At 40.5% G+C, this 25,631-nt stretch overlaps 1 long non-coding RNA gene across 1 annotated transcript; it reads right to left on the bottom strand.

The window, feature by feature from the left end:
• LOC149984001 (uncharacterized) lies at nt 1-25,631 on the bottom strand. Its single transcript, XR_016495234.1, has 2 exons — nt 25,290-25,631; nt 1-3,914 (listed from the first exon to the last, which is right to left on the bottom strand). It is a non-coding gene; the product is annotated as an uncharacterized LOC149984001 (long non-coding RNA).

Raw genomic sequence — 25,631 nt, forward strand, 5'->3', positions numbered from 1 at the left:
TCATGTGAAATCCATAGAACAGGGCCTAATTTATTGATTTTAATTGACTGATTTCCTTATATGAACTGTAACTGAGTAACATCTTTGGAATTGTTGCATGTTGCATTTGTATTTTTGTTCACTATAAATAACATACATTTATCTAAACTAGTTCCAGTTTAAATGGCTTAGGTAGTTATTGGAATATCGTAACACTGTCTGGATTCCAATAGGAATTACACTTCACTTTGCAAGACAACCTAACATGACTTGCACATAGGGTTACACGTGTTGTGTTACTCTTAACACAATCACTATGTTGAACATTTTACACAAACCATGTGTTAAATGTGCCAACACTGTGATTGTTTTAAACTAAAACGTGTCATCCATAACTAGACACACAGACATGTTAAAAAAAGAACACAACGTGTTGTTTTTAACACATCTGTTCTAAGAGTATAGATACAGTACATGATGACTTCAGATCTGCAATATGATTGGTCAATAATCTAAACATTTAGGGTGTGTTGCGTGATTTTCAGATTTTAACACATGAATTGCAGGAATTGACACAAAATGTGTTGAAACATTTATACAAATCAACACAGTGATTGTGTAAAAAATTAGACAACATATGTCATCCCTAACTAGACACATGGATGCATTAAAAAATAACACGTATTTTCGAAGAGCGCGTGTGTGTGTGTTTGTGTGTAATTGCGCGTAGACGATATTTATGAAAAAGAGGCAGCAGAATCACTATAAGCGGTCATTTTGCAGTGCTCAACAAGGTATACTTGCCTCCCACTCCTCACAGGGGTCATTTTCATGAAAATGGTTGAACATGGAATGCCACGTGAACCCCTAACACACACATAACATGCATATCTGCACGTGCACGCACATGCACACTCCTTCAACCCTGGCAGGTTGTAGCTGTTTAACGCTTTGAGAAAGAAGCATGTGTTTCAGATAGAAGTGGGTTACACAGTAATTTGCTCTTCTTGCTTCAGATACAAACGCGGTTAACTATATATGCACACATGTTCTGTAACCCAGTCCATACACACACAAGCATCTGCCTTCTGGTTCCAATTTCAAGGTTGACGGGAGGAAGGGAGGAAGTGTTCTCTCTGCTTGGTTTTTGTGAGGAGGAAGGGGGGATGTTTAGATTTGAGACCTGTTCATGGACACGAGTATCAGGATACACAAGTATCCTGTGTAAAGATGAGGAGGACCAAACCGCAGACCTCTATGGACCTCTATGGCATGAGTCGGTCTAGGCTGGGATGAAAACATACAACCCCAGGGCTTAACCAATCTTGTTACCAGGGCAGATACATATGTACCTGTCCCACATTTGTTCCCCATTTCTTTGAGTATGCTCACCCTGAAAATGAGTGAATGACCCCCACACTAGATTGATCACTCGTAACTTTCCCAAGTTTCCCAGAAATGGAAGATTTAGGGATTAAGTAGGACATTCAGAATCCTCCAACCAGGATTTATGGAATACCTGGGAATTCTGGGTAAGTTTAACGGAATTTTGCAACCCCACTGATCACACACTTCCAATAATAGGAACACTGTAATCAAAAAGAAAAGGGGACCAAGGCACTCTTCATATAATAAAATAAAATACATCTATTTGTATGACATGCTCAATGGAAACAAAAATGTCAAAACTCAGATGCGTTTCGGCTGCATGGCCTTCGTCAGGGAGTAGTTTCATAATAGCAGGTCATGCTGCCCATTCTTCCAGCTGTTTATTAAATTATTATATTAATATGATATGTTATGCCTGATGTCCATCTTTGTTACTACAGCTACCATCACCATGGCTCATTATTCCAGATACCTCATGCTGGCAATTTGATATGAAGTAATGGATTTGTTTAATCTATGGGTCATTGTCAAGCACTAGTTATAACTAATTATTTGGCATTAATTATGTTTACATTTGAATTTCAGAGGAGAGAATTTAATTGCGCTGCAGTGTTTAATATATATTACTTTGTATTTTAAATGTTGAGCGGCCATGAACCACTGAGCCTGTTAGAAGGTACACAACATTACCAAATGTATTTGGACACCTGCGCGATGAACATCTCATTATAAAATCATAGGCATTAACATGGAGTTGGTCCCCCCCCCCTTTGCTGCTTTAACAGCCTCCACTCTTCTGGGAAGGCTTTCCACTAGATGTCGGAACATTGCTGCGGGGATTTGCTTCCATTCAGCCACAAAAGCATGAGTGAGATTGGGCATTGGTCTTGGGCGATTAGACCTGGCTGGCAGTCGGTATTCCAATTCATCCCAAAGGTGTTCAATGGGGTTGAGGTCAGGGCTCTGTGCAGGCCAGTCAAGTTTTGTATTTGTATATTTTAGGGCAGAAGCTACTCTTCCTGGGGTCCAAACGTATTAAAGCACTGACATTATATATAAAACAAAGATAAAACAGTACATTTTATAACATTATTACACTATCTACAATACAAAATGTTTGATACCACCATACAACAATATCAAAATGCATGCGTATGCATGTGTCTGTACCTTTGTGTGTGTGTGTATCTTCACAGTCCCCATTGTTCCAAAAGGTGCATTTTTACCAATTTTTTAAATCTGATTCAACTGCTTGCATCAGTTACCTGATGTGGAATAGAGTTCCATGAAGTCATGTTGTACCGTGAGCCTCCCATAGTCTGTTCTGGACTTCGGGACTGTGAACAGACCTCTGGTTCCATGTCTTGCGGGGTATGCATGGGTGTCCGAGCTGTGTGCAAGTATTTTAAACAGACAGCTCGGTACATTCAGCAGTAGTGATGAAGTAAATCTCTTTTCCACTTTGAGCAATGAGAGATTGACATGCATGTCATTAATGTTGGCTCTCTGTACTTTTAAAGGCCAGCCGTACTGCCCTGTTCTGAGCCAACTGCAATTTTCCTAAGACCCTCTTTGTGGCACGTGACCACACTACTGAACAGTAGTCTAGGTGTGACAAAACTAGGGCCTGTAGGACTTGACTTGTTGATAGTGTTGTTAAGAAGGCAGAGCAGCGCTTTAATATGGACAGACTTTTCCCCATCTTAGCTACTGTAGTATCAATATGTTTTGAGCATAACAGTTTACAATCCAGGGTTACTCCAAGCAGTTTAGTCACCTCAACTTGCTCAATATCCACATTTTTCATTCCGAGATGTAGTTGAGGTTTAGGGTTTAGTGAATGATCCCAAATTGTCCCAAATATAATGCTTTTAGTTTTGGAAATATTCAGGAATAACTGATTACTTGCTACCCATTTGGAAACTACCCATTTGTTAAGTGTTGCAGTCATTTCAGTTGATGTAGTAGCTGATCAAAATCAAAATCAAATCAAATGTATTTATATAGCCCTTCGTACATCAGCTGATATCTCAAAGTGCTGTACAGAAACCCAGCCTAAAACCCCAAACAGCAAGCAATGCAGGTGTAGAAGCACGGTGGCTAGGAAAAACTCCCTAGAAAGGCCAAAACCTAGGAAGAAACCTAGAGAGGAACCAGGCTATGAGGGGTGGCCAGTCCTCTTCTGGCTGTGCCTGATGGAGATTGTAACAGAACATGGCCAAGATGTTAAAATGTTCATAAATGACCAGCATGGTCAAATAATAATAATCACAGTAGTTGTCGAGGGTGCAGCAAGTCAGCACCTCAGGAGAAAATGTCAGTTGGCTTTTCATAGCCGATCATTAAGAGTATCTCTACCACTCCTGCTGTCTCTAGAGAGTTGAAAACAGCAGGTCTGGGACAGGTAGCACATCCGGTGAACAGGTCAGTTCCATAGCCGCAGGCAGAACAGTTGAAACTGGAGCAGCAGCACGGCCAGGTGGACTGGGGACAGCAAGGAGTCATCATGCCAGGTAGTCCTGAGGCATGGTCCTAGGGCTCAGGTCCTCCGAGAGAAAGAGAGAATTAGAGAGAGCATACTTAAATTCACACAGGACACTGGATAAGACAGGAGAAGTACTCCAGATATGACAAACTGACCCTAGCCCCCTGACACATAAACTACTGCAGCATAAATGCTGGTCATTTATGAACATTTGAACATCTTTACCATGTTTTGTTATAATCTCCACCCGGCACAGCCAGAGGCTTCCTAGGTTTTGGCCTTTCTAGGGAGTTTTTCCTAGCCACCGTGCTTCTTCACCTGCATTGCTTGCTGTTTGGGGTTTTAGGCTGGGTTTCTGTACAGCACTTTGAGATATCAGCTGATGTACGAAGGGCTATATAAAATAAATTTGATTGATTGATAAATACTGGAGGCTGAGACAGGAGGGGTCAGGAGACACTGTGGCCCCATCCAATGATACCCCCGGACAGAGCCAAACAGGAAGGATTTAACCCCACCTACTTTGCCAAAGCACAGCCCCCACACCACTAGAGGGATATCTTCAACCACCAACTTACCATTCTGAGACAAGGCCGAGTATAGCCCACAAGATCTCCGCCACGGCATGTGTACAGTGTTGAGTCATCCGCATACATAGAGACACCGGCTTTACTCATAGCTAGTGGCACGTCATTAGTAAAGATTGAAAAAAGTAAGGGGCCTAAACAGCTACCCTGGTGAATTCCTGATTCTACCTGGATTATGTTTGAGATGCTTCCATTAAAGAACACTTCTTCTTGTCTTCTGTTAGACAAGTAACTCTTTATCCACATTATAGCAGGGTGTGTAAAGCCATAACATATACGTTTTTCCAGCAGCAGACTATGATCAATAATGTCAAAGGTTGCACTGAAGCCTAACAAGACTGCCCCCACAATCATTGTATCATCAATTTCCCTCAGCCAATCATTAGTCATTTGTGTAACTGCTGTGCTTGTTGAGTGTTCTTCCCTATAAGGGTGCTGAAAGTCTGCTGTGAATTTGTTTACTGTGAAATAACATTGTATCTGGTCAAACACATTTCTTTCCAGAAGTTTACTAAGGGTTGGCAACAGGCTGATTGGCTGACAACAGGCTGAATGGTCGGCTATTTGAACCAGTAGAGGGGGCTTTACCATTCTTGGGTAGCGGAATGACTTTCGCTTCCCTCCAGGCCTGAGTGCACACACTTTCTAGTAGGCTTAAATTGAAAATGTGGCAAATAGGAGTGGCAATATCGTTTGCTATTATCCTCAGTCATCCATCCAGATTTTCAGACATGTCAGACACCTTAACGTGAATTGCTTACTTACAAGCCCTTAATCAACAATGCAGTTTTAAGAAAATATAGTTAAGAAAATATTTAGTAAATAAACTAAAGTTTTAAAAAGTATCACAATAAAATAACACTAACGAGTGAATTCAGAAAGTATTCAGACCCCTTCACTTGTTCAACATTTTGTTCGTTACAGCCTTATTCTAAAATTCATTAAATATATGTTTTCCTCATCAATCTACACACATTACCTCGTAATGACAAAGCAAAAAGGTTATAACTTTTTGCTAATTTATTTTTTTTAAATAAAAAAACTCAAATATCAGATTTACATAAGTATTCAGACACTTTACTCCTTTTGCACATTTTGCAGCAATTGCAGCCTTGAGTCTTCTTGGGCATGACGCTACAAGCTTGGAGCACCTGTATTTGGGGGGTGTCTCCCATTCTTCTCTGCAGATCCTCTCAAGCAATATCAGGTTGGATGGGGAGAGTCGCTGCACAGATATTTTCAGATCTCTCCAGAGATGTTCAATCGGGTTCAAGTCCGGGCTCTGGCTGGGCCACTCAAGGACATTCAGAATGCTGTCCCGAAGCCATTCCTGCATTGTCTTGGCTGTGTGCTTAGGGTCGTTGTCCTGTTGGAAGGTGAACCTTCGCCCCAGTCTGAGGTCCTGAGCGCTCTGGACCAGGTCTTCTTCAAGGATCTCTCTGTACTTTGCTCCGTTAATTAGTGTCCTGCTCGTTGAAAGCGTCAGCTCTAGCCTTTAGCTCGGTGCGGATGTTGCCTTGAATCCATGGCTTTTGGTTGGGATATGTACGTATGGTCAATGTAGGGTCAATGTCTCTCTCTCTCTCTCTCACTCTCTCTATCCTCATCATCCTCATAACATGTCTGAGCTCACCTTGTTGAGTTCGATTTAATCTGTTGCTAAATGTATAGGTTTTTCTGAGAGGCTGGACCTCTGGGCACCACTACCACTGACAGTCCACTTATAGGGCTCTGCTGGAACATGGTTTCCACAAGTTAAGCAGATCGACCAGGGAGACAGCGAGCAACAGCACTTAAGCTATCTGACTGTAAGACAAGACAGGGGCAGCTCAGAACAATGGCCATACAGGGAGGGAATAAACACTGCGGTAAGCTTTTTGCCTGCAGGATAAAACAGTTTAACACAATGGCCAGAATGACTATTGTTACAGTTATTAACTCGTAAGACTCAGGGACGGATGGATAGAAGATGAGACTTGGAGTTCTCCTCTCCTACTTCTGTAGTGAGTGGTGAGATAGGAAGGTGCTTGAGCTATGAAATACAACAGAAATGTCCATCAGAGTCAAGAGATGCTGTGAGTCAGGGTTAAGACTCAGGGATGAAGTAGTCTCTCTTGACATCCACGTCGCCTCCCGCAATCTTCAAATGCTTAACAGCGCCTGTACCACGTCAGTTTGGCATAGAGGAATTGGAGGAGTTGGGAAATTCAGCTTTCCCACATCACTGCCTATGTCACTGTTTTTCCTGTGGTTGCACTAGGTTAACATTCCTGCAGGTACAAAGTAGTAGCTAGCAAGATTATTTCATCCTCGGGCGTTCTTACTTATTATTACAGATAGCGCTAAATAGTGGCAACCCACTAATACATTACATTTGAATAAAGTAATCCACTGTTGTTTTGAGGTTGAAATTTCAACCACAGGATTATGTCATCATGGTAACTGTGAAGAAGAGATCCTCACCTTTCAATCATACATTTCCCCATATTTAATTGTATTAATGAATTCATGTATTTACAGAGGTTTTTGTTTTCGTGAGAAGACCGATTTTCAGGATGTCTCATGGTTTGACAAACACCGTTCTAGCTCTGCCACCTTTCACCACAGATGCGGAATGGCAAAATCGGCAGATGTGGTCTCTAGCTTAAACAGACAGATTTTGATGGAGACAGGTCGAGAGACACATTCAACACCGCCTTTGCAAACTCTTGCCTGAATCTAGCTTGCTGTATAATTCCTTCTCACAGCTACGCTCTCTCCTCCTCTCACCTTTTTCCCTTCGCTTGTGGACTTCAGTGCACAATACAACAGCTGTCTGTGACCAAGCAAAAAAAAACTTGACGTGCCAAACCTTGATACATTAACCGCTATACACCGCCTACATCGTTGTCACCATATGAGCTAACGTCATAGTCAACACAGCTAGCGTTTAAAACTAATACCTCAATTAACCCTCTACAATCATGCAGTACAGAGTACAGCAAGCAGTTTAGAAGTTACACCGTGGGGGGGCAGTGGCAATAAATTAATAAAAACCTAAAGGTAACCTGGACTTAGAAGAGTTCCAGTGTTGGATAGCCATAGCCATCTAGCTAACACAGCATCCCTCTCTGTTAGAGCTGGGTGTTTGAGTATGCTAACCTAGCTAGCTGCATTCGCTAGCTAGGTAATTGAGCTATAACATACCTGATTTAACTCATTGAGGGCCTGATGATTACTTGACAAGTTGAATCAGGCGCGCTTTTCCGGAGCTACAATAAAAATGTGTACAGTTGAGGGTATATGAGGATCAGAGTTAGGAACCACTGATATTGAGCAACGTACTGTCTATCTATGGGAATAACTGGAACCTTTTTGAAAGCAACATTACTCAAATTAATTAAATAAATGATAATGAACATCATAATACCTGTAATGCTCATCTCCTGCAGCCTAATTGTTATCTCCTCATTTTCATACATTACCTAAATTACAAGGGTTGGATTTGCAATAAACAATTTAATATGTCAGAATCAGCCAGCCTGCAGGGGGAATACGAAACAAGAAACAAAGTACATTTGAGAAATCTAAATGAGGTGACCATTGCAGGCTAATGCGGTGCGGACATGGCAACATTTTAGTCCTTAAAAAAATATAATATACAGTGCCTTGCGAAAGTATTCGGCCCCCTTGAACTTTGCGACCTTTTGCCACATTTCAGGCTTCAAACATAAAGATATAAAACTGTATTTTTTTGTGAAGAATCAACAACAAGTGGGACACAATCATGAAGTGGAACGACATTTATTGGATATTTCAAACTTTTTTAACATTTCAAAAACTGAAAAATTGGGCGTGCAAAATTATTCAGCCCCTTTACTTTCAGTGCAGCAAACTCTCTCCAGAAGTTCAGTGAGGATCTCTGAATGATCCAATGTTGACCTAAATGACTAATGATGATAAATACAATCCACCTGTGTGTAATCAAGTCTCCGTATGAATGCATCTGCACTGTGATAGTCTCAGAGGTCCGTTAAAAGCGCAGAGAGCATCATGAAGAACAAGGAACACACCAGGCAGGTCCGAGATACTGTTGTGAAGAAGTTTAAAGCCGGATGTCATGTATTGTCATGTTGTGTCTTGTTTCTGTCCTTTCCCTTCACCCTGTCTCCCTCTGCTGGTCGTTATTAGGTTACCTTTTCTCCCCCTCTTTCCCCCAGCTGTTCCTTGTCTCCTCCTAACTACCTCGTCACCCCTTTTCCCACCTGTTCCCTTTTTCCCTCTGATTAGTCCTCTATATCTCTCTCTGTTTCTGCTCCTGTCTTTGTCGGATTCTTGTTTGTGTTATTCATGCCTGAACCAGACTATCGTCATGTTTGCTGCAACCTTGTCCTGTCCTGTCGGAATCTGCCGGTCCATCTGAGCCTACGTATGTTTTCTTATTAAAGAAGCTCTGTTTACGTTAATTCGCTTTTGGGTCCTCATTCACGCACCGTAACACCGGATTTGGATACAAAAAGATTTCCCAAGCTTTAAACATCCCAAGGAGCACTGTGCAAGCGATAATATTGAAATGGAAGGAGTATCAGACCACTGCAAATCTACCAAGACCTGGCCGTCCCTCTAAACTTTCAGCTCATACAAGGAGAAGACTGATCAGAGATGCAGCCAAGAGGCCAATGATCACTCTGGATGAACTGCAGAGATCTACAGCTGAGGTGGGAGACTCTGTCCATAGGACAACAATCAGTCGTATATTGCACAAATCTGGCCTTTATGGAAGAGTGGCAAGAAGAAAGCCATTTCTTAAAGATATCCATAAAAAGTGTTGTTTAAAGTTTGCATCAAGCCACCTGGGAGACACACCAAACATGTGGAAGAAGGTGCTCTGGTCAGATGAAACCAAAATTGAACTTTTTGGCAACAATGCAAAACGTTATGTTTGGCGTAAAAGCAACACAGCTCATCACCCTGAACCCAGCATCCCCACTGTCAAACATGGTGGTGGCAGCATCATGGTTTGGGCCTGCTTTTCTTCAGCAGGGACAGGGAAGATGGTTAAAATTGATGGGAAGATGGATGGAGCCAAATACAGGACCATTCTGGAAGAAAACCTGATGGAGTCTGCAAAAGACCTGAGACTGGGACGGAGATTTGTCTTCCAACAAGACAATGATCCAAAACATAAAGCAAAATCTACAATGGAATGGTTCAAAAATAAACATATCCAGGTGTGAATGGCCAAGTCAAAGTCCAGACCTGAATCCAATCGAGAATCTGTGGAAAGAACTGAAAACTGCTGTTCACAAATGCTCTCCATCCAACCTCACTGAGCTCGAGCTGTTTTGCAAGGAGGAATGGGAAAAAATTTCAGTCTCTCGTTTTTCAAAACTGATAGAGACATACCCCAAGCGACTTACAGCTGTAATCGCAGCAAAAGGTGGCACTACAAAGTATTAACTTAAGGGGGCTGAATAATTTTGCACGCCCAATTTTTCAGTTTTTGATTTGTTAAAAAAGTTTGAAATATCCAATAAATGTCGTTCCACTTCATGATTGTGTCCCACTTGTTGTTGATTCTTCACAAAAAAATACAGTTTTATATATTTATGTTTGAAGCCTGAAATGTGGCAAAAGGTCGCAAAGTTCAAGGGGGCCGAATACTTTCGCAAGGCACTGTATATATATGTCCTAGCCTACCTCTCTCAGGTAACACAGTCAATGCAGTATTAGCCTTATATTTATCTATTTAATTATGGGGAATGAGTAATAAGCTTCTAACTGATAGCCTCCTTCTCTTGCACAATACCCATGCACCTGTGCACCGCTGGCCTCTCTCCCTGAAAAATGCTCCTTAGCTCTTGGAGTCCCGTGCAGGAAAAACATTTTCTAAGCATTTCTTATACCAATAGACTTTTCGAAGTGGGAAGCAAGTTCTTGTTTGCTGAATGTTAAATACAGCTGCCAATAGAACTCATGGCTAGTTTGAAAGAAGATTGAACGCGGAGCAGTGGTAGGCTGCAGCAGTTATTTATTCAGACCCATAATCATTCAATATTCGGGGGAAAAGGGCCTTGGTCAGGGAGGTGACCAAGAACCCAATGGTCACTTTGACAGAGCTCCAGAGTTCCTGGGCACCTTTTCATCCAAGCTACTCAATACTGCCCCCCAGTCCCCAAAAAATTATAACAAACTATAGTTTTGGCAAGTCGGTTAGGACATCTACTTTGTGCTTGACACAAGTAATTTTGCCAACAAAAGTTTACAGACAGATTATTTCACTTTTAATTCACTGAATCACAATTCCAGTGGGTCAGAAGTTTACATACACTAAGTTGACTGTGCCTTTAAACAGCTTGGAAAATTCCCCAAAATTATGTCATGGCTTTAAACCTTCTGATAGGCTAATTGAAATAATTTGAGTTAATAGGAGTTGTACCTGTGGATGTACGTATTTCAAGATATACCTTCAAACTCAGTGCCTCTTTGCTTGACATCATGGGAAAATCAAAAGAAATCAGCCAAGACCTCAGAAAATAAATTGTAGACCTCCACATGTCTGATTCATCCTTGGAATGGCAATTTCCAAATGCCTGAAGTTACCAAGTTCATCTGTACAAACAATAGGACCCAAGTTTAAACACCATGGGACCACGCAGCCGTCATACAGCACAGGAAGGAGACACGTTCTAACTCCTAGAGATGAACGTACTTTGATGCAAAAAGTGCAAATCAATCCCAGAACAACAGCAAAGGACCTTGTGAAGATGCTGGAGGAAACAGGTACAAAAGTATCTATATCCACAGCAAAATAAGTCCTATATCGACATAACCTGAAAGTCCGCTCAGCAATGAAGAAGGCACTGCTCCAAAACCGCCATAAAAAAGCCAGACTATGGTTTGCAACTGCACATGGGGATAAAGATTGTACTTTTTGGAGAAATGTCCTCTGGTCTGATGAAACAAAAATAGAACTGTTTGGCCATAATGACCACCGTTATGTTTGGAGGACAAAGGGGGCGGCTTGCAAGCCGAAGAACACCATCCCAACCATGAAGCACGGGGGTAGCAGCATCATGTTGAGGGTTTGCTTTGCTGCAGGAGGGACTGGTGCACAAAATAGATAACTTCATGAGGATGGAAAATTATGTGGATATATTGAAGCAACATCTCAAGACATCATCAGTCAGGAGGTTAAAGCTTGGACACAAATGGGTCTTCCAAATGGACAATGACCCTGAGCATACTTCCAAAGTTGTGGCAAAATGGTTTAAGGACAACAAAGTCAAGGTATTGGAGTGGCCATCACAAAGCCCTGACCTCAACCCTATGGAACATTTGTGGGCAGAACTGAAAAAGCATGTGCAAGCAAGGAGGCATACAAACCTGACTCAGTTACAGCAGTTCTGTCAGTAGGAATGGACCAAAATTCACCCAACTTATTGTGGGAAGCTTGTGGAAGGCTCCCCAAAACATTTGACCCAAGTTAAATAATTTAAAGGCAATGCAACCAAATACTAATTGATTGATTGATTGTGTCCCACTTGTTGTTGATTCTTCACACAAAAATACAGTTTTATATCTTTATGGTTGAAGCCTGAAATGTGGCAAAAGGTCGCAAAGTTCAAGGGGGCCGAATACTTTCGCAAGGCACTGTATATGTTTTCAAGAAGTGAATAGAAATTTTAACTTTTGGATATCCTAACATTGGCTGGATTCCAATAGGAATTACAATTCACTTTGCAAGCCAGCATAATGTGACTTGCAGGTAGGTTTGCAAAACTCTGGGGATTTTTACAAATGTCCAGATTTGTGGGAATTTGGGGAAAGGAATTGGAATTTTGCAACACCACATGCAGGCCTGATGGATTTCTGGGAATTTTGGTAAAGTAACTGGAACAATGAGTTTCAGGCCACTGTATAAGGCTAAAACTAAGCCTCAAAAAAAGCCCTTGTGAGATATGTAATGTATTGTCATAAAGAGTTTCATTTTAATTATAACAGGTCATTTAATTTGTTAGATTTTTCAAATTCTTTACAGGTAAAATGTCACATAAGTTCAAATTAAATAATTATTTTCAAAATAATAATCGATTTAAATCAATAAGCAATCAATTAAAATCAGGCAATAATTTTGTGTTGTGGCAAGGTAGGCAGGGTATACAGAAGATAGCCCTTTTGGGTAAAAGACCAAGTCCATATTATGGCAAGAACAGCTCAAATAAACAAAGAGTAACGACAGTCCATAATTACTTTAAGACATGAAGGTAAAGTCAATACGGGACGTTTCAAGAACTTTGAACATTTCTTCAAGTGCAGTCAAAAAAAAACAAGCACTATCATGAAACTGGCTCTCATGAGGACCGCCACAAGAATTTGAAGACCCAGGGTTACCTCTGCCACATAAGATAAGTTGATTGGAGTTGCCAGCCTCAGAAATTGCATCCCAAATAAATGATTCACAGAGTTCAAGTAACAGACACATCTCAACATCAACTGTTCGGAGGAGACTGTGTGAATCAGGCCTGATGGTTGAATTTCTGCAAATAAACCTTCTGCAAAGGGAAGGGGAGATACCTAGTCAGTTATTCAACTGAACGCCTTCAACTGAAATGTGTCTTCCGCATTTAACCCTTCTGAATCAGAGAGGTGAGGGGGCTGCCATAATCGACATCCACGTCTCCGGCGCCCAGGGTACAGTGGGTTAACTGCCTTGCTCAGAGGCAGAATTACAGATTTTTACGTTGTCAGGTCAGGGATTCAATCCAGCAGCCTTTCAGTTACTGCCCCCACGCTCTAACCACTAGGCTACCAAGTACACCAATAAGAAGAAAATACTTACTTGGGCCAAGAAACATGAGCAATAGACCTTTTGCACAACGTACTGTAGCAATGGCCACTTCAGCTCAACTTCCTACAAGATACATAGCTTCCTCTCCCGATTGCGTCCTGTAAGCCTGATTGTAGCCATACTAGCATCGAAGTCGCTTGTTCTATTATTAATGGAAGACACATCCATGGCACTGTTTTACACAAGGTGCTTGCAAGAGCTGCCAACGATAAGTGGCGGATGTACATCGTCTGGCCAAGACAAGTAGCAAAGCACCAACCTCCAAGTTGGAAAAAGGATTCACACTGTATGTCTCCAGTTTAAGACAAGCCAAGTTGCCTATCAGACCAGACAAGGGCCTTTATTCAAAGCTGTAACGTAGTTTAAGACATGCCTTTTACAGTAGCTAGCTAACATCATGATTGCTCATTCTTTTCATTCAAAACAGTTTCGAAGAGAGACAAAGTGACAGGAGAGGTCAGCGTAGGGGCTTGCTGCTGCAGGTCCATGAGGAAAAATGAGGAACCACACAGTATGAGTGCAGGGTGAAAAGTCAGCTGTTTGTGACACTCTTCATGCCGGTTACACAGTCAGAGATGAAGCCTTGTCTTAGAGTGAGAAGTTCCTGTCAATGGAGATCTGCATTAAGAGGCATCGCTTAGTCTAGGACTTAACCCATGTCTATGAAACCGTTCTTAGTGTAGTAATTGTTCATTCGTCTTCCTTGCTGTTTCTGTGAGCTCTGTTATGTTGAACACATTCGATTAAATTTAAACAAGGGTATATACCCTTAATAGAAAAGTTTAAACCTGTTTTGCTGTAATGAATTTAATGACTGTTGCATGTTAAGCCAGTCACTTCTGTTTGCTGGTCGTGACACATGTTGAGTGATTTTATAGTCTAATAATTGTATTTTATATCCGCACATAGGTTGTACTGAAGCCCTCTAAGCCAGTAACAATGACACAGCACTGCATTAGGAAACCACACAGTTGCATTACTATTCCAGTCTGGACACTTTTCCCAGATGGGAACACCAGTCGTCCCACCTGTGCACAGATGCACGGAGGCCGAGCAGCAGTGGCGTAAGCCAAGGACTATGGTATGTTTTACAGCTTTACCACGTATCAACATCATATGGTTATAATCACATCATAATGCTAAGAAATTATTTAATGAAAACTTAAATCGTCTCATGATTAGATTTAGAATAGTGCCCTTGTACTGTCTTTTTACATGGTCTGAAACCTGGGCCATAGTCAAAATGACCATCACCAAGCCCACCGAAAAGCGAATGGCAGAAGGATGGATTAGGTGAGTGTTCCCTAATAGCCAGTATAGTACGTAATAGCTGGTCATGTCCTATTACACTTTGACTATATAAAACGATTTCATTCAGGTGGTTTCTAGTACATTGTTCGGATTGGCTAACCACCGCGGCTGCTTTGCTTTGCAGAAGTACACTCTCCAGCTCCCTTCTTGGACCGCTCCTTGACCTCTCAGTTCTCCTGATAAAATATGCATACAATAACTTTGACCTTGTATCTAAGCCATTGATCTGTAGCATGGGGATGTCTGCTGAAAAGCTTTTAGTCAACTCTCTTACCAGCAGCCTCCAATCAATACGCGACACATAGTTCACCATAAGGAGACACCACCATTCCCTTCACTGTCCATGGATGGCTACAGACTGGAGAGCAACATTCAAGGCTGCACATTTGTGCTCAGAGATGAAGACCAGCTTCATATATAGTCTCTTCAGGCGGGCTTCGCAACAGCCATAAAATAGAGGAAACTACTAGAGAACAGAGTGCTGTCTGACTGGCAGGGGCTCTGGAAACCAAGAATGACCTCGTCACGGTTCCGAGAGGCTTGCCATGTGAGAGGGCTGACATCCGCAGACAATCTAGCTGAAAGGATCCTCAAAGGCACAGCACCAACAGCTGACATTAATTAATTAATTACATTTTACATTTTTTCTGTTTTCTTGTCACTGTAAATAAAAAGTCTTTACAACATGTTGTGTTTGGAGTATAAGCGGTGGTGTTTATTATCAGTACATGGACTACAGGGTGTTAGACAATGTGGATGGTCACAGCAAAAAAAAGGAAAGATGCATTGCAGTAGTAGCTCATTGCTCCTTGGCCCATGCCTTCACAAGAGGCCCACACTGGTAGTTTGTGAGAAGGCAAGCCACAGTCCAGATGCAGTTTATGCTTCCCACCCGTGACATGGGAATCTCTGACTGAAACAGCTTGATCAGTTTAATTCTGCCAATTAATCTCTCAATGTGGACTCTAAGATAGGCAATCTCTTGCGTTGGATGGACCTGTGCTGCTGGCATTTGGCTTTGTTTAGACAGAAAGGGGGGACGGTAGACCTTGCCTGGCACACAGTCATCAATCAGGAACCCCTTGTCTGCCATCACTGCCATGTCTTCAGTCAGCAAGCCAAACAGTCTTGATTGTTTGAATAGCTCTTTGTCACTGATGGAGCCAGCATACATTTCTGGCACAAAAGTAACTGCTCCATGTGTGGCCCTCCCAAGCAGGCCTTTCAAGGTACAGTGGGACTTGTAATGAGAGTACATCTCACTGTGTAGAGGGAGACGCTGGCTGTTGGCATCTCAACTCGGTACAGTCAATGATGACTTGGGTGTCTGGACACCTACTGAACTCCTTCGGCAACACAGCCTTGACATCTTCCGAACTCGGAATTCCAAGTTGGGAACTCTGGCCTCTTTCTAGAGCTCTGACCTGAAGATCACTGACATCATCAAGATTCAACCCTATTTTTTTTCAGAGTTCCCAGTTGTCTTGAAAGCACCATCAATTCAGAGAATGCCAGACTTTGATGACAAAATTTGCCCAAAAAGGACCGCCGCTCCACCTTCTTGTTCAAGTGAGCACAGCACAACAAGGTGAGTCTAAAAATGTCTTGCTGCTGCATACATTATGTAATATGCCAGGAAGATATGTATACTGTAGCTAAGAAAGTAATACTAAGTGTATGTTGTGTAGTAAGCTGTTAGCAGCCTATGTGCCTCACCCTAATAATTTGCTCCCTTTTCCCCTCATAATTTAGCCAACTGTTCTGACTTGCTGGATCACATTTAGCCTATAGCCTGTTTTAGAGAAATGTAATCACTTAATATTGTAAGAGCTTTCATTGTCTGCTTACATGCCTCCTTTATTTATTATATACGGTTCTGACTTAGTATATAGGGAAAATACTGTAAGAAATGCCCATGTTCTGAATTATGTTGCTGTACTGTCGTGGAAAATTTGATCATTTGTCATGCTATCCTGTGTTTTGCTGCTTAAAAATAGTCTCTTGTTAAATGCTAGTGTTTTTGCTAACCTGATACAAACTTGTCTTTGTGTGACTTAGTCATAAGACTGGGTGTACAGCCAAGATCCGTTTAGGTGCGACCGCAGCATGTGAGACATCCCGTGGGTTTACTATCTGCAGGAAGTCACCTGTGTGGAACCTTGCAGGAAGAAGCACATTAACTGTGGCAAAACGCAGTTATACGGTTGAGCCCTCGTCGTATCAACCTCGGGCTAACTTAAACTGAACTGACAAACCAATCGCCTTTTACACTATGTTCGGCCCCTATTTCCACACATCTACTAACTGCCACGTAGACAAAAGAGGTTGTACTTTTTCTTCAAGAGCTGAGACCCAACTATGATTTGACCTGGATCCAGACCATGAAGGACAGGAATTCTCGTGTGACCAGGTGGTACCTAGAGCTCCAGCCCTTCAGATTCTGTGTCCGTCACAAGGCAGGAAAAGAGAATGTCACGGCGGACTACCTATCAAGGCTCCCGAACCTGGTCGCTTCAGGAGAGGAGGAAGGTAATGTGACGTAGAAGTCCGTCACTGGCCGCGGGCAGCATTTGGTACTTTAACACACGCACACATTCATCACTCCTCCTTCCTCCGTTATAAGATAACGTTGTTCTGTTCCTCTCTCTCTCTATCTCTGTAGCTTCCGGGTATGCTGGATAAGGACCGGAGCTAAGGGAATTGCGCTGGCTTTGTAGTGCCTGTCCCGAATGGTTCATTCATGTAAATGGGCATATTGAAAGACACTGTCAGTAGTGATGTAATGTTGTAAATGTTATATTGGATATTGTTTCATAAAAAATGTGTTGCAATGTATATCCTGTAGTATGTTTAGTTAATGGAAAATGTAGGTTTGACTAGGTAATTGCTTAATTAATTAGTGTTAATTGTTCTAAGGGGAGGGGCTAGCCCTACAAAAGGAGCCTCTCTTTCAGTTCATGGAGAGGCATTTTGGATTGAGCTGTGGATGGAGTAGCATTGTTTTTTAGCTGGCCCATAAGGTATATGTTTGATGGCAGTACTGTTGTTTTTGTTCCGGAATCACTTTGTAAATAAACACCCTTGCACAGAATAACTTTTGCGGCTCCGCCATCTTTTTTTATTTTGATAGAGGTTAGGTTTTCCAGTATTGCCTTCTGGCCTACTCTACATGACACTATGCACTGTTGAAGTGCATGGTTAACTGCTCCATTTTTGCTAATCTTATAATAAAGTTTTTATTAGAAAATTCTGCAGTCTCTCTTCCCTTCTAACAAATCAAATCCCCTACAGCACATTTCAAAAGTGCTGAACAAATTCTTATATTGACTATGCCCGTCCTAGCTCGCTCATTAATGTCTTCATCGAAATTACAGATAGCCTCTTATCCACTCGTCGTCCCCTTACGCAATAGTTTGTACATCTCAATTGTCAGTAGAAACCACATTTGTTTAAGTAAGTCAGCCATATCAGCTATGAGGCTGAATGAACTGTTTCGCCGGCAGACAAGGCTCCGCTGACAGCCAGGTTATGCAGTGGTAAGGTGTTGGGACTGCTGTTGAGACAGCTTTATGTAGGCCCTAACAGTTTGTGGGAACTGTTTGTCAATGTTATAGTGCAATTAAAAATATACATTTTCGCCTAAAATGTCATACCCGAATCTAACTGCCTATAGCCTCAGGACCTAAAGAAAGGATATGTATATTCTTGATACCATTTGAAAGGAAACACCTTGAAGTTTGTGTAAATGTGAAATTAATGTAGGAGAATATAACACATTAGATCTGGTAAAAGATAATACAAAAAAAATGCATATTCTTTTGTATTTTTTTACCATCATCTTTGAAATGTATTAAATGTATTATTCCAGCACAGGCGCAATTTCGATTTTGGCCACTAGATAGCAGTGTATGTGCAAAGTTTTAGACTGATCCAATGAACCAATGCATTTTGTTCAAAATGTTGTATCAAGACTGCCCAAATGTGCCTAATTGGTTTACTAATAGATTTTCAAGTTCATAATTGTGCACTGTCCTCAAACAATAGCATGGTATTTGTTCACTGTAATAGCTACTGTAAATTGGACAGTGCAGTTAGATTAACAATACTTTAAGCTTTCTGCCCATATCAGATATGTCTATGTCCTGGGATGTTTTTGTTTGTTACTTGCAACCTCATGCTAATCACATTAGCCCACGTTAGCTCAACCGTTCCGCGCGCAAGGTTAATGTATTGTTTAGGTTAAATATAGGTTAATGTATTGTTTAATGTATTGTTTAGTGTTGTGTTGTGTAGTGGCTTTGCTGGCATGCATCAAAACTTTTTGGGGGAGTTTGCCCCACTAAGATTTACATGCTAAAATCGCCACTGAGTATATGTCACAACAGGTATAAATATATGAGTCATGAGAGTGTTATGACCATATTTTGACAAGTTATGTCAGCTGTTATGACATATTGTATTATGACTGTATCATAACGTGTTATAACACTGGGTGTCAAGTAAAGTGTTACCGTAATATATTATAAAAATAAAGCGAACTGGATGGAATATGGGGGAAAATGCACCAAATTTGGTGTTAATATTGAACAAAGTGCTACGCAAAATAAATTACAGAAACTTGTTACAAATGATGTCATCCATGATTCACCAAACAATATTTTGAAAGAGGAAGCACAATACTTTAAGGATATCTTCTCATTTCAGTCTCCTCTATCTCCACTAATTTAAATTAAAATTAAGGATTTTTTTTCTAATAATAGTTTAAAATTAACCGCTATACAGAAAGATGCGTAGGCTAAATTGCAGAGGAGGAACTTCTTGATGCAATTAAAGCCTTTAAGTCTGGGAAAACTCCAGGCCTGGATGGCATACCAGTTGAGGTATATCAAACAATTTTCGATGTACTCAGAGGTCCATTATTTGCATGTCTTAAACACTCCTATAAAAATGCTAGATTATCAGATACTCAGCGAGAAGGTCTGATTTTACTATTACTGAAACAGGACCCAGGTGGTAAGTATAAAGATCCAGTCCACCTAAAAAACTGCAGACCCCTTAAACTTCAGTGTTGGATTCAGAAATCCTACACAAATGCATAACGTATAGAACTAAAAAGTTATTGATGGATATTATTCATCCCAATCAGACAGGTTTTTTTACATGGACAATGCATTGGAGATAATATAAGACAAGTGTTTTCAGAAACATTTTGCAAAAACACAATCCTTACGAAGTTATGTCCTGAATGTGAGCAGTTTATTTTTGCAATGCAAAAATGCAATGTTCAGACATTCACAGAAGTACTGACAGCATAACACAGCATAACAGCATAACACAATCATCCAAACCCGAATGCAATGTTCAGACATTCACTGAACACTATTAAAATCTTGGAAACCGGGCCTGGTATTCATAGCTGATTTTGAAAAGGTCTTTAATAAAGTACAACTAGAAATTATATATATATGCCTGGACTATTTTAATTTTGGGCTCTCTTATACAATGGGTTAAAGTTATGTATAGTAACCCCAGGTTTAAAATAGAAAATAATGGCTACTTCTCAGAAAGCATTAACCATTTGACTCCTACCAAAAAAAAAAAAGCTTATTCATTCTACAGTGGTCCCTTCAGTGTACGCTCAAACCGGTGTGATCAGAACGCTTATTTAGAACATCCAGTTTCAATTGACACGGTAGTCAGCGTTTGAGCTGGCCACACTGTTTTTTCAGAAACATTTAGCAAAAACACAATCCTTACGAAGTTATGTCCTGAATGTGAGCAGTTTATTTTTGCAATGCAAAAATACAATGTTCAGACATTCACAGAAGTACTGACAGCATGACACAATCATCCAAACCCGAATGCAATGTTCAGACATTCACAGAAGTACTGACAGCATGACACAATCATCCAAACCCGAAAATGTAGGCTACATTCGTCCTAGTGCTAATTGCGATAAGATTGATGCAACACAAGCGGTCATATTTAGCTAACTTTCAGATGACAGAAACCACAGTATGAATGAGCTAATAGCAATTACTATTTACCATTCATCACATCATGGGTGAGCTCACTATTGATCTAAATAGTTAAGTAAAAAACTTTCAAAAAATCTAAAATTATCCGACAATGGGTAGTTTGTGAGCACCACCATGTTTGTTTTTTTTTCGCGTCAACCAAAGATAAATATAGGAGACAAGATGAGTTTGGTCTGTTTTCAGTATTTATGTTGAAAGGGGGTGTGTCATCTATGATCATTCACTTCCCTTTATTCACTTGCAGAAGTTTACTCGAAAGATGAGGGAACCATTTCCTCACCTAATTTTGTTATAACATCTTTGGTTTTACAGGTGTTTACGTGACACCCAGAATATATTGGATAATGTCAACAAACATGGCATCACACATACTATGTAGCTAACTTAGCAGAAGCTCAACATAATCAGTACAACCTTCAAAAAAGTATTTTACACACATCATAGGTGTCCATGACAATCTATGTAATAATCGGAATGCATGATTTGTCACCAGTAATTGTTAATGTGACTAAAACTATAAATACATTACGCTCCATACATACATACTGTATGCTACAGTATAATCAACAACACTGTCACGACTTCCACCGAAGGTGGCTCCTCTCCCTGTTCGGGCGGCGCTCGGCGGCGCCGGCCTATTAGCTGCCACCGATCCCTTTTCTCTTTCGTTTGATTTTGTCTGTCTTATGTTCACCTGTGTCTAGTTTAGGCTAATCAGTGGGGTATTTAATCTCGCCCTACCCGCTAGGTTTTGTGCGGAATTGTTTGTGTTACTGTCGTTGGCTGTTTTTCCAGCACGTTAGTTTAGTCAGAGGAGTGTGTTCCTCCGTTTTCGACTACACTACGTTCCAGTTTTCTAGTGGCTGCTTTTGTGTACCTGTAGCTGTTTGTTGGTGGACCAGTAAATGGAACGCCCTTCTTGAAATTCTTGCTCTATTGCGCCTGACTCCACACCCACCTCTCCTCGGGAGATACTGACAAACACGATATACAGAAAATAAGGCACTTAGTTTGATAAGAACGCACACATGTCCAAAGTTATTAATTGTAAGGAAAACAACAATGAAGTCAATGTGAGTGCCAGACAGAAAATGTGCCAGGGGGGGGAAAGTTTATTCAAGACTGTGCAAATGTCTGCATACTTGATCTGCGGAAAAACTGGGGAAGTGCTTGGGTTCTCCTTGAAGAGAGTAGTTTGTCCGGCTCAGGAAAGCCTCCAACATAAATGTTTTATTTAGTCATAGCCCAGTTGACCTATTTACTTATGGCCAAACAACTTATTTTTTTAACTATACGAGCAAAAATATTATACTTAATTTGGAACGGCAAGCCAGACAAATTAAACAGGTCTATTTATTTGATGAATTTGGAGGGCTAAAATTCTTAAATATGAAAGCATTGAACCTCTTACTGAAGGATTCAGTCATGCAAAAGTCATACTTAAATCTGAACTGGTTCTCTAGCAGATTAGAAAGAATGGCTCATCTCTTGTTATGGCTCATCTCTTTATCCAGATTACAACCTCTCACTTTCGGTTATTTGAAAATGAAATAATCTCCAAAATATCGTTATTTTTTAAACAAGCCATAGAAAGCTGGTTGCAATTTCAGTTTCATTCACCAGAAAAGACAAATCAAATATTACAACAAATATTAATGTTCAACTCAAATATAGTAATTGATACAATTATTATTTGTGCATGATATCATAAATAGGACAGGTGGACTTGTGTCACACAAAAATATACGGAAACCTGTGTGGCCATAGTTTTGATGTCTTCACTATTATTCTACAATGTAGAAAGTAGTAAAAAACAAAGAAAAACCCCTTAATGAGTAGGTGTGTCCAAACTTTGACTGGTACTGTATATATAAATAAAAAAGTATACCAGTTTCACTTAAGGACCAACAAATAGACAGCTGCGCCATACAGGTTGCAAAATAGCCAATTCCATGGCACATGGTTCAAGAACTGATACACAAAACAATTCCTGATTTAAAGCTTAGAGTTTTTACATTTAAATTATTTTTACAAAATTTTTGCAACAAATATGCAACAAATATGTTATGCTCTGCAGATTTTGCTGCGAAGAGACACATTCATTTGATCGCTTGTTTTGGTACTGCTCATATTTAGCTTGTTTTTGATCACAGATTCGCAAATGTTTGACAAATTGTAACATTTACCTAAAACTAACTCTGCAAATACCACTGCTTCGTGACTTGAAAAGCTGGCCAGTTTACTCCCGTTCCCCCTCTCCTGCAAGTTGTTTCATTACTACGCACACCTGCCACTATCATTGCACGCACCTAAGCCTCTTGACACTCACCTGGACTCCATCACCTTCCTGATTACCTCCCATGTATCTGTCACTCCCCTTGATTATTTCCTCAGGCATTATTGATTCTGTTTCTGTGTTTCATGTCTGTAGCTACTCGTGTTTCTTGTTTTGTTCAATGTTCTGGTATTTATTAAATTCACTCCCTGAACTTGCTTCCCGATTCTTAGCCTCACCAAGGGGCAGCGACAGGGATTTATTTTATTTTTTTACTGGTAATGTCGGGTCTAAGTACCGTTGCCGAAGCAACCAGTGATGCCTCAGCTGGCTCGTCAGGCTTAAGTAGGAAGATCAGGAAGTCGTGCTGAGGAGAGTTTCAGGAGCCATCGTGATCCCTTCTACAAGGATGAGAGGAGAGAATGAGAATATAAGGGCCCAAGTGGCTCCTTATAAGGATGGAGGGGCTCACCTCATTTGCCACTTGATGTTGTGTGATTGGTCTCTTGGTCAATTGTGATCACCAGAGCGACTCCCACTGTGAGATAACAAAACGAGAACCAACCCAATATAACCCCTCAAACACCTTGTATAGGGTACCCATATTTTTTTTAGAGGGCCTTGTTCTCCCCCTATGAAATGCTGTTTTCTCCTTTAGCTGTTGTTAGTGGAATACAACAGATGTTTTTGTTCAATTATTGTCTTGCATCTCTCTCTCTCTCTCTAAGACACTGTGATGAACAAGATAGCAATATCTATTGGTTTAATTAGAAGTCCTCTACCATGCAGGAGGGGCTGATTAATGTCTCTCAACAAGAGGACTAATCACTCCCGTTAAATCAAGGGCTCTGGAAGATTGAGAGGCATGCTGAAGAGGTGACCTGCTACATATCTGTGATCTGAATTTCAACCACTTAACAGAACGCACACAGACATACAGTAGGAGTGAACACTCGTACACACACAAACACATGCACACTAGGGTTTAATATTTCACCAGTATTTTACAAATGTTCCATCCTGAGAATAAATAGCTTTTCTCCCGGGTAACCCTGTGTTTCCCGCCAAAACTGAAAGTGTCATTCAAAAGCATTACAAAACATATCAATAAGCCTATGTCTGGATTTGATCAGCCAGATGCCACCTGAGCCTGATGAGCCATACATTAAATACATTTTATAAGCTCTACATTAAAGACATTCAATGAGCCAAGCCCCAAAAGGCCCAAATGATTGTGCCATTATTCAATACCTACATGATATAGGCTAATGAACATTACGCGTTGAATGAAAAGCATAAAAGCCCATGGATGTATGCTCTCTTGGCTAAATAAATTAAACTGGGCTAACCTTTTTGAGTGTGAACTGCATTACTGTACCTCTATTGCATTATACTGTATTATATGGACTGGAATTACCCACATCTTTCAAACCTTGATAAAGCAGGGAGAGAACATGGGATTCTGGTGCAGCACATGGGTCCTACAAAGTTACAAGTACAGGCTAACAAATTAGATTCCAATTTTTAAATATGATAGGGCCTATTTGTATAATTAGTAGGCTGACACATATACATTTCGTAATATTTCATATCATTTTGTTAGCATACCTCCTCTTTCTCTCGCTATTGTTGCTTCGTTTCTTCCTCGCTTTCAGCAGTTAAATGAAATATGTTTCGTTGTCCTTATCTTCATCCTTCTAATGACATCCTTGAATAACTTCTTATGGCTGCAATCCCATTAACGGGAGCGATTTGACAACAGCCAGCCATTTTCAAAATATCAAAAATCTCATAATTAAAATTCCTCAAACATACATGTGTCTCATACCATTTTAAAGCTATTCCCGTTGTTATTCCCACCAAAGTGTCCGATTTCAAATATGCTTTTCAGCAAAAGCACTACAAACGATTATGTTAGGTCTCCACCAAACCGCAATAAGCACAGCCATTTTCCAGCAAAATATAGCATTCACAAAAGCAGACATAGAGATAAAATGAATCACTAACCTTCAATTATCTTCATCAGATGACACTCATAGGACTTCATGTTACACAACACATGCATGTTTTGTTTGATAAAGTTCATATTTATATAAAAAAGTCTGAGTTTACATTGGTTTATTAGATTCACTAGTTCCAAAAACATCAACTGATTTTGCATAGCCACATAGTTTCAACAGAAATACTCATCATAAATGTAGATGATAATACAAGTTATACACATGGAATTATAGATATACCTCTCCTTAATGCAACCGCTGTGTCAGATTTAAAAAAAGTTTACGGAAAAAGCAACACATGCAATAATCTGAGACGGCACTCAGAACAGAAGCCAAATTAGCCGCCATGTTGGAGTCAACAGAAACCAGAAAATACATGATAAATGTTTCCTTACCTTTGATGACCTTCATCAGAATGCAGTCCTAGGAATCCCAGGTCCACAATAAATGCTTGATTTGTTAAAACATTTCCGTTATTTATGTCCAATTAGCTACTTTGGATAGCGCATTTGGTAAACAATTCCAAAGTCACAAAGCGCATCCATTATAACGTGACAAAATGTCGAAAAGTTCCATAACAGTCAGTAGAAACATGTCAAACGATGTACTGAATCAATCTTTAGAATGTTGTTTACATATATCTTGAATAACATTCCAACCGGAGAATTAGAATGACTTCAGATGACCGGTGGAACGCCGGTCCTTCCCCTGTGAACGTGCATAGTGAAAGCATGGTC

The sequence above is a fragment of the Oncorhynchus mykiss genome, chromosome 4, assembly GCF_057628025.1.
Source record: "Oncorhynchus mykiss isolate SJ-2025 chromosome 4, ASM5762802v1, whole genome shotgun sequence".
In the NCBI taxonomy this organism is placed as follows: Eukaryota; Metazoa; Chordata; class Actinopteri; order Salmoniformes; family Salmonidae; genus Oncorhynchus; species Oncorhynchus mykiss.